The 7976-nt window shown below is 43.4% G+C and overlaps 1 long non-coding RNA gene across 1 annotated transcript; it reads left to right on the top strand.

Annotated features, from left to right (window-relative positions):
• The first annotated feature begins 2107 nt into the window (after window positions 1-2107).
• LOC139835171 (uncharacterized) lies at window positions 2108-3097 on the top strand. Its single transcript, XR_011750905.1, has 4 exons — window positions 2108-2213; window positions 2297-2379; window positions 2466-2536; window positions 2922-3097. It is a non-coding gene; the product is annotated as an uncharacterized lncRNA (long non-coding RNA).
• The last annotated feature ends 4879 nt before the right edge of the window (window positions 3098-7976 follow it).

The following is a 7976-nucleotide window of genomic DNA, read 5'->3' on the forward strand; positions in this document are numbered from 1 at the left end:
ATGTACGTGGTGTCAAAGCCTATAACATCGCCAAACATCGCATAGTCCGAGACCATTTTCGAGTCAGCCCAAAAAAATTAGTTACCAAATCATCCTCATCAACTTGAATTGAATAAAAAAATTGACATCTTTCGATACCTTCTTCTCCATGTATTCTAGAACTCCCCCTGTGTCACCTTCCTTTGCTTTTATTGTTCTCTTTGAGTACAATCGATTTTTAATATCTTCACGTGTACAACCAATGCTTTCAATTCCACCTGCTTGTTTGGCCATCAGATCAATTGTTGCTTTAGTTGAAATACCTACAGACTTTGCAACTTCTGCATTCGATATTTGTGCTTCTGTTACTTTTCTCTGCGATCTCAAAAAGTGGGTCATGGTTCCAGGAGCAAGAATGTGGTTATGTGATGCTTCAACTTCATACACATCATAAAATTCGTTTCTAAACCTTATCTTCATGCGGGCGGTACATCCGCATTGTGTTTCTGGCCTGCTGTAGCTGAATGTCCTCTCTTTTATCATCCCCACGATAGCCTATAAGTTATTATAATTATCTTAATACATCAAGATATGATATCAATTATAAAAAATAACATAACCCATACCTTGGCGAGAGCATGTAAATGTCCGTTGTTGCATCGTAGAAGAGTTCTTTATTTTGTGCCCACTACTTCTAATGCTAAAACCGATAGTTTCAGCATACTCTGGACTAAGAATAGTCTGAGAGAAAATACATTTGCATATGGTCAACATGGATTGGCATGAGATGTTGCAACCCATGTGAATTATAATTCTTTGTAGTTGGACAGAAATGAAAGCAACACAGAAACATATGTTAGTTCTTAGTTCTAACTTGCTTGCTTTATTTTGGAGACATTGTCCTGTAACTACTTTATCTGAATTTTAGGGCCTACACATTATACTTATCACTACTGTCATCAATGGAGAGCAGCGAACCCTCAGTTTCCTGTTAGCATTTTTTTATTATGCTGTTGAGATCAAATATGCATGTTGACTTGAGATCCAAATGCCGTAGGAGTTGAGATCAAAGCAAATGACGAGAATGACTGGATTAGAAGATACACAATCGGTTCAGAAAGAAGAAACTGCAGAAGTCTACTATGATTCATCATGTGGAGTAGGGTCAGATATCTCACTGTTTGTGCGCACGCCCATGATTACTTGAAGAAGCCATCATGAGCTGATTGCTGCCCGTTCAATTTGAACTGTGAATTCAATTACTATTCTTTAGTCTGAGGCGAATTTTCTATTGATTGCTGCTGATCAACCTCCCCTGTTTCTCTGTGCATTTAGCGCCAGATTGGATTTAGGCGCGCGGCTGTGTAATTTGTGGGTTTGTTCCCGCGCGATGTGCAGTTTGTAGGTTTGTTTCCGCGCGACATTAAACGTGTATTCCGGAAGGAAATCAGTATAAGGAAGTAGATACGGGACATGCGTGATTCTGTTTTTTCTTTCCTAGAGGTAACGATCGTAGCTAGGCGAGGGTGTGAGGGAGAGCCGCTGGATACGAGCCGGGCGTGCGGCCGCACGGATGGTCGGACCAAACGGGCACAGGGAAGCCCCGTCCCGTCCCACGCCTCCCATGTCACCTACCGATTGCCTCGCCGCCGTCACCTGCAGCTTTATCCGACGGCCATTGTCGATGACAGGGATATCAGCCACGGGAGCATCACGCGGGTAGGAACGGCATCCCACCGACTTCCCCAACCCGGACATGGCATCGCGGCGGCGCTCGCCGAACTGGCCTTCGCGCGACCTCAGGGGGAGTTGGGGTGGCGGCGACACATCGGCGTGGAGGCGGGACAACATGGATAGAGGGGTCATAGTGGCGGCGGCGACGTTGGTCGATCTGATCGCCGCGCGCCCTGAGGTAGCTTGGGTGGCGGCGCCGCGGTCGGCATGGATGCAGGACGACTATCAGGAAACAACGAGGATGGAGGCGCCCGCGCCGGCCACGGGTCTGGCGGTGACCAGCAGGATTTCCGTCAGCCAAGTTGTGCCCCCATCTCATCTCCCCCATCTATTTCTTTTGGATTTATTCCTGTTGTATTTGTCCCAGCCGTGCTTCCTCTCTCTTTCTCTCCAGGACGAGGTGTAGGCGGTCGTGGCACCCTCCAGAGGATTTCAGCGCCACCGGTAACAACAGATGAGCCTCAAGTACCTCCGTCCTCGCACCTCAGCTGTGCCGCCAGGTGACTTCCCCATCTCATCTTCTCTCTTCTGTTTCTCTATTGATTTGTCCTAAATGTCCGACTGAAGCTGATGTTTTGTAAAGCTCCCGCTGATGAGTCAAAGGATTGAGTTTCAGTGGATGATGGCAAACTTTCTTAACGGACTATTTCTGATAAATTATCTCAGGTATGCTACATTGCATCTCTTATATCCATGGAAAGGAATGTCTTACAAAAATGATTCATAGCAGTGGAACACGTCTATATTTCTAGGAATCTCCTAATGAAAAGGCTGAGTCGTTTAATGTTGATTCAGACAAAGACACGACACTGATGGCATGGAGGTAGTACAGCTGAAGCTCAGGGTCTTTTGTGCTTGTGTTAGTAAAACATGTATTGTGCTTAGGTATTACAATGTAATATGCTGTTATTATCAAAAGTACATACTATTGACAGTTTCGATAATTCATTCTTTCTTGACAAAGATATGTGGATATTTTGGTTCTAGATTCAACCATTTAAGCTATGTGCTCCAGTAGGAAAGCTCCTCAAGATTTCAATTTGATTGTTCTGACTTTCAACACTTTTCTGTGATATAAAGGCCTGATTCAACCCACTCAATGACTAATTCACTGTTTTACATTTTTCCTATTTCAAGCTTATGTTGAACTGATTCAGAACTGCATATTAATTGTTTCTTTGCCTCTTTCGGTGGTTGCAGCATTGCAGAGACCTATATGCTATTTCAATTGAAAGGGAAACATCAAAACAGTGGTGCAAACCAATGAACCTGCTGTTGGAGAAGACAATACCTACACCTTATGAAATCAATGGTCTTCACAAGATCATGGACTGTGACATGTTATTGACAAAAGAAGAGCATGAGACACAGATTGTCTTCCAGATAAAGGTGGCCGCATTTGATGATATTTTCTCCAGTTGGCTGATTCATCTTGTAACTTGTGTGCTTTTTTGGTAGAGAAGTCTGTGAGCAGTATGCAGATTAATAGAAGTTTCTAAAGATTCAAACATTACATCACCTCTCCACTCCATTGGTGTTGGTTCTCTCAACTTGATGCCTATTTATTTGGTAAAGATTCAGTTTTACTTCTCAGCTCTTTGTATGCCATGCCAACGCACCTACACCTTATGAAATCAATGGTCTTCACAAGATCATGGACTGTGACATGTTATTGACAAAAGAAGAGCATGAGACACAGATTGTCTTCCAGATAAAGGTGGCCGCATTTGATGATATTTTCTCCAGTTGGCTGATTGATCTTGATTAACTTGTGTGCTTTTTTGGTAGAGAAGTCTGTGAGCAGTATGCAGATTAATAGAAGTTTCTAAAGATTCAAACATTACATCACCTCTCCACTCCATTGGTGTTGGTTCTCTCAACTTGATGCCTATTTATTTGGTAAAGATTCAGTTTTACTTCTCAGCTCTTTGTATGCCATGCCAACGCATTTTTCTTGGTCAATTTATTTATACCATGGAGGAATTGTGGCTTCAGTCAAAGGAGATTTTTTCCCCGCAGTCAAGTGTTTTCTTTCCTTTAACTGCAGGATTTTGATATCCAATGTCCTGCAGCCATCGAGTGTTGTCAGGTATATTTCTATCCATGTTTGTGTTCAAATTTCAGAGTATGTGTGCAATCGAAGAGGACCCCTTCCTCCACTCTGATTTTGAATTGCTTGGTCAAGAGAATAAGAGGAAAACAGTGTAATTCTCTGAATGTTTTTCCTGTTCTATCTTTTTGTATACCTAAAGGTTGTCTAATATGATCTGATTTGGGGAATACATACACAATTTCGGTAAATTTACAATTTTCTGGCTTATCGCCATTTTGAAGCGGTTCATATGTAGGGCTAACTGTACAAGCAATTAAAATGTGAGATCACTATGGATGGAATACTATCCAATCAAACACTATGGTTTTTCTCATGTGGTAAATGCACCTAAAAATCAATTGTGTATGAGGATGCTTACAACATTACTAACAATGATTGTGCTAGCAAAATTACCTGCACAATGTCATCTTTAGTTTATGCATAGTCATTGTAATCTTTGACCTTTCAGATTTCTTTCTTCCATAATGTTGACACTCCTTTTTTAGACAGATATAAATTGCTTATTATGGTGGCCGATTGTGGAGATGTTTTTCGTCATCTTGCTGAAGATTCGCTATGAAGTCAGGCTGATATAATGGTAGTAGAATCTTAATATTTGCCTTGATCTGTACCACCAAAGATATCAAGGTTTAATAAACCGTATGTTGCCACATACTTTTGTTTCGGGAGGTAACATTTTTCCAGCTTCTCAAGGTTTATCCCCGGAGAAGCAGGAGGGGGTGCTGTGTTCATGGAGTTCAGTAACACAGTAGAATCTGGTTTGCCACATTATTTTTCTCAAGATATTAGGTTTTCAAATGTTGCTTCATATGGATCTGATAGACATGGTGAGCCAATTTTATGTATCAGTTAGGTCATAAGCTGTCCATGAACTTCTTGTATTTTGCCTACTACATAAGGTTTATGTTGTATATAGACCAGCAAACTGGAATAGTGGGCCTATCAATGTTGAATTCACAAGGCCTGTTGTTTTGGCAATCTCTTCGCATTTGATGCAAATTTCCTTCTTGATTCTAGCGTGATTGTTTTCCATTTGATACAACTGTCTCGTTGGGCAAGAGAAAAGCAAAATGTGACAATGCATGGTTGCTTTCAAAATAGAGTTTTGTTTGCTTTCTTCAGGTGGTATGACAGTGTTTACTCTTTAGGTTATTATCTGCAAAGTTTCTCTTGATAAAGGTTTGGGTTACTCTCGCACCATGTAGTGAGGTCAGAAAAAAATATTATCATTGTTAGTTATATCTTTCTTTTATGTCTGAAATCAGTACCTTAGGTGCATCATAGTCGTCCCACCTCCCACGGGTGCGGCGTGTCGCCGCACCACAACATCCTAGTTCCATATTATTCCCATTGGGACTCGAAGTGTCTTATCAGATAGCATTATTGTCATATCTGTGTCCTCTAATTGTGAATGTTCAAGTTCATCCTCTAATTGTGAATGTTCAAGTTCATCTTGGATACTGAAATAAAATCTATAAGAAATAAAATTAAAGGTTGTTCCAATGTCACAAAGGACATAATAAGAAGATCCACCAAAAGTGCATGGTAGGACAGGCTTACCCACATTTTTAACCTTAACCATACCTTCTATGAATTGCGAGGCTTCAGAGTCGAGCTCTACTACAGTGCAATGTGCATACATAGCTAAAATTCCGTCCTTAGTTACCTCACCTTCTTCATATGCAACTTCATAAGTGGGTTCCTTATTACTAAATTTTTCTTTTGGTGCTCTTACCTCTTCCACATCCTCTTGTTTTTGTTCAGCAAGGAGTTGAGCCCTAATATGCCTTGCCGTTGTCCTTGGTAAAGGGATCAGTTCTTCATAAGTTACCTCTTTAGGTGTTTCAGCTACAACTTGTACCGCTTCAACTGGTCGAGGTGGCCGAGTATAATGAAGCCATTCCTTCTTAGGTGCTTCAATAAATTCTAAAAAAGCTTGAAGAACATCTAATACTACACTACAAGAAAAGTTCTGATAGACAACGTCTCAAAATCGTCCGCTAAGGGGTATTTTTCGTCGCCTATGGGCCTAACCCGACGATATGGGTTCTGTTATGGAAACTGCGTCAGGCAAAGTCCTACGACGATTTTTTCGGTCCGTCGCGCTTGGGCGCCCTTCCGCCACGGAAAATCGGACCGTTGCCCAAGTGTTTCCGGGAGCCCGTTGGATCGCCGACGTCATGCAACCGACACGTGGCGACGCCGTTAATCGCGATTAACGGCGTTAACCGGCTGAAACCCCGTGGTAGATGGTAGGCCCACACGAGGCCTGCCACGTCTTAAGCGGGCCGGCCCATTAAGTTTGCGGGCCGGGCCAGCTGACTTAGTTTGACCGGTCAACTATATAGCTGGGCTGGTCCATTAGTTACGTGGGCCGGGCCTAACCTCTAAGGTTGACTGGTCAAAACATTAATGGGCCGGCCCACTAAGCATGTGGGCCGGGCCGAATGCACTCGTTTGACCGGTCAGCAGGCAAAAGGGCCGGCCCAAAGACATGTGGGACCCACTTTCCTGTCATCGAGCCAGCCCATTTAACTAGTTGGGTCCACCTTAAAGCAACTGGGCCGGCCCAATTAGCATGTGGGTCCCACTTTCCTGCTATCGGGCCGGCCCATTTAGTACGTGGGGTCCATATTAGATCAAATGGGCTGGCCCAACAAGCCAGTGGGCCGGGCCAAAAGCACAGGTGGGTCCCACTTTCCTGTTAAAGGGCCAGCCCATTTAGTATGTGGGGTCCACCATATAGCAAGTGGGCCGGCCCAACAAGATAGTGGGCCGGGCCAAAAACACAGGTGGGTCCCACTTTCCAGTTAAAGGACCGGCCCATTTAGTATGTGGGGTCCACCATATAGCAAGTGGGCCGGCCCAACACGCTAGTGGGCCGGGCCAAAAACACAGGTGGGTCCCACTTTCCTGTTAAAGGGCCAGCCCGTTTAGTATGTGGGGTCCACCATATAGCAAGTGGGCCGGGCCAAAAACACAGGTGGGTCCCACTTTCCTCTTAAAGGGCCGGCCCATTTAGTATGTGGGGTCCACCATATAGCAAGTGGGCCGGCCCAACAAGATAGTGGGCCGGGCCAAAAACACAGGTGGGTCCCACTTTCGCCTTAAAGGGCCGGCCCATTTAGTATGTGGGGTCCACCACAAAAGCAATTGGGCTGGCCCAACTGCTTAGTGGGCCGGCCCAGTAGTGGGTGGGGTCCACCTTAAAGCAAGTGGGCCGGCCCAATAAAAGTGTGGGGTCCATCGTAAATCAAGTGGGCTAGCCCAATAAGTAAGTGGGCCAGCCCGTTTAGTTGTTGTTTATATGCCAGCGTAATAGGCGCTTTAGGATATTGCCGGCCGGCACATATGTGATTTCGCTTAATTGGGCCGTTTAAGGGATGGGAATTCGTGATTTAGATACTGAGAATATTTACGCAGCATTGATTTCTGTCGGATAGCCTCACTTACCACAAGCACCAAAGAAAAAATGCGCGAAAGAACTATAAAAACTAACTAAATATTACATCACCGTACAAGGCTTTGAAAAAATATTACAGAACCCAGAGAAATTGAATGGTAATTAAACCTAGCAATACAATGAAGCGATCCGGCAATCTTTTAAGTTGTCCATGCAGCACCTATATCTGAAACAAAGACATTACAAGTTAAGACAGCAACAATGGAAAGGCAAAGACACTACAATATTGTTTGCCAAAGAATTTGGAACTCATCATTTCGTCGTTATAACAAGATCATTGTAATGCGCACAATAAGCAAACAAAGAGTGCATGCCGCATACCAACATCCAATATAACAGAGCATGTTAGAATGAAACAGCAGACTTACTACTGTCGAGTCCCATGCAAACCAACATGTTCAGGGAGTACAAAATTGGCATGAACAACATAGTAGCAGGCTATAAATTTTGTAACAACGACTGAGCAAGATGAAGTTATGATGGCTACATCTACAGAGCAGGGAATGTAAACCAAAAATAGAAGTTACGATGGCAAAAGCTAAAGAGGAGGGAATGTAAACCAACATGTGCCAAGTGCAATTACTTCATTTTGGCTGTGAACTAAATAATACTCCTGAACTTATAGTGAAGGGGATGCAAATCAAGATGTTTCGGGATATAAACTTGTAATGAGCAACACATAGAGGA

This window comes from Lolium perenne, chromosome 2 (assembly GCF_019359855.2).
Source record: "Lolium perenne isolate Kyuss_39 chromosome 2, Kyuss_2.0, whole genome shotgun sequence".
In the NCBI taxonomy this organism is placed as follows: Eukaryota; Viridiplantae; Streptophyta; class Magnoliopsida; order Poales; family Poaceae; genus Lolium; species Lolium perenne.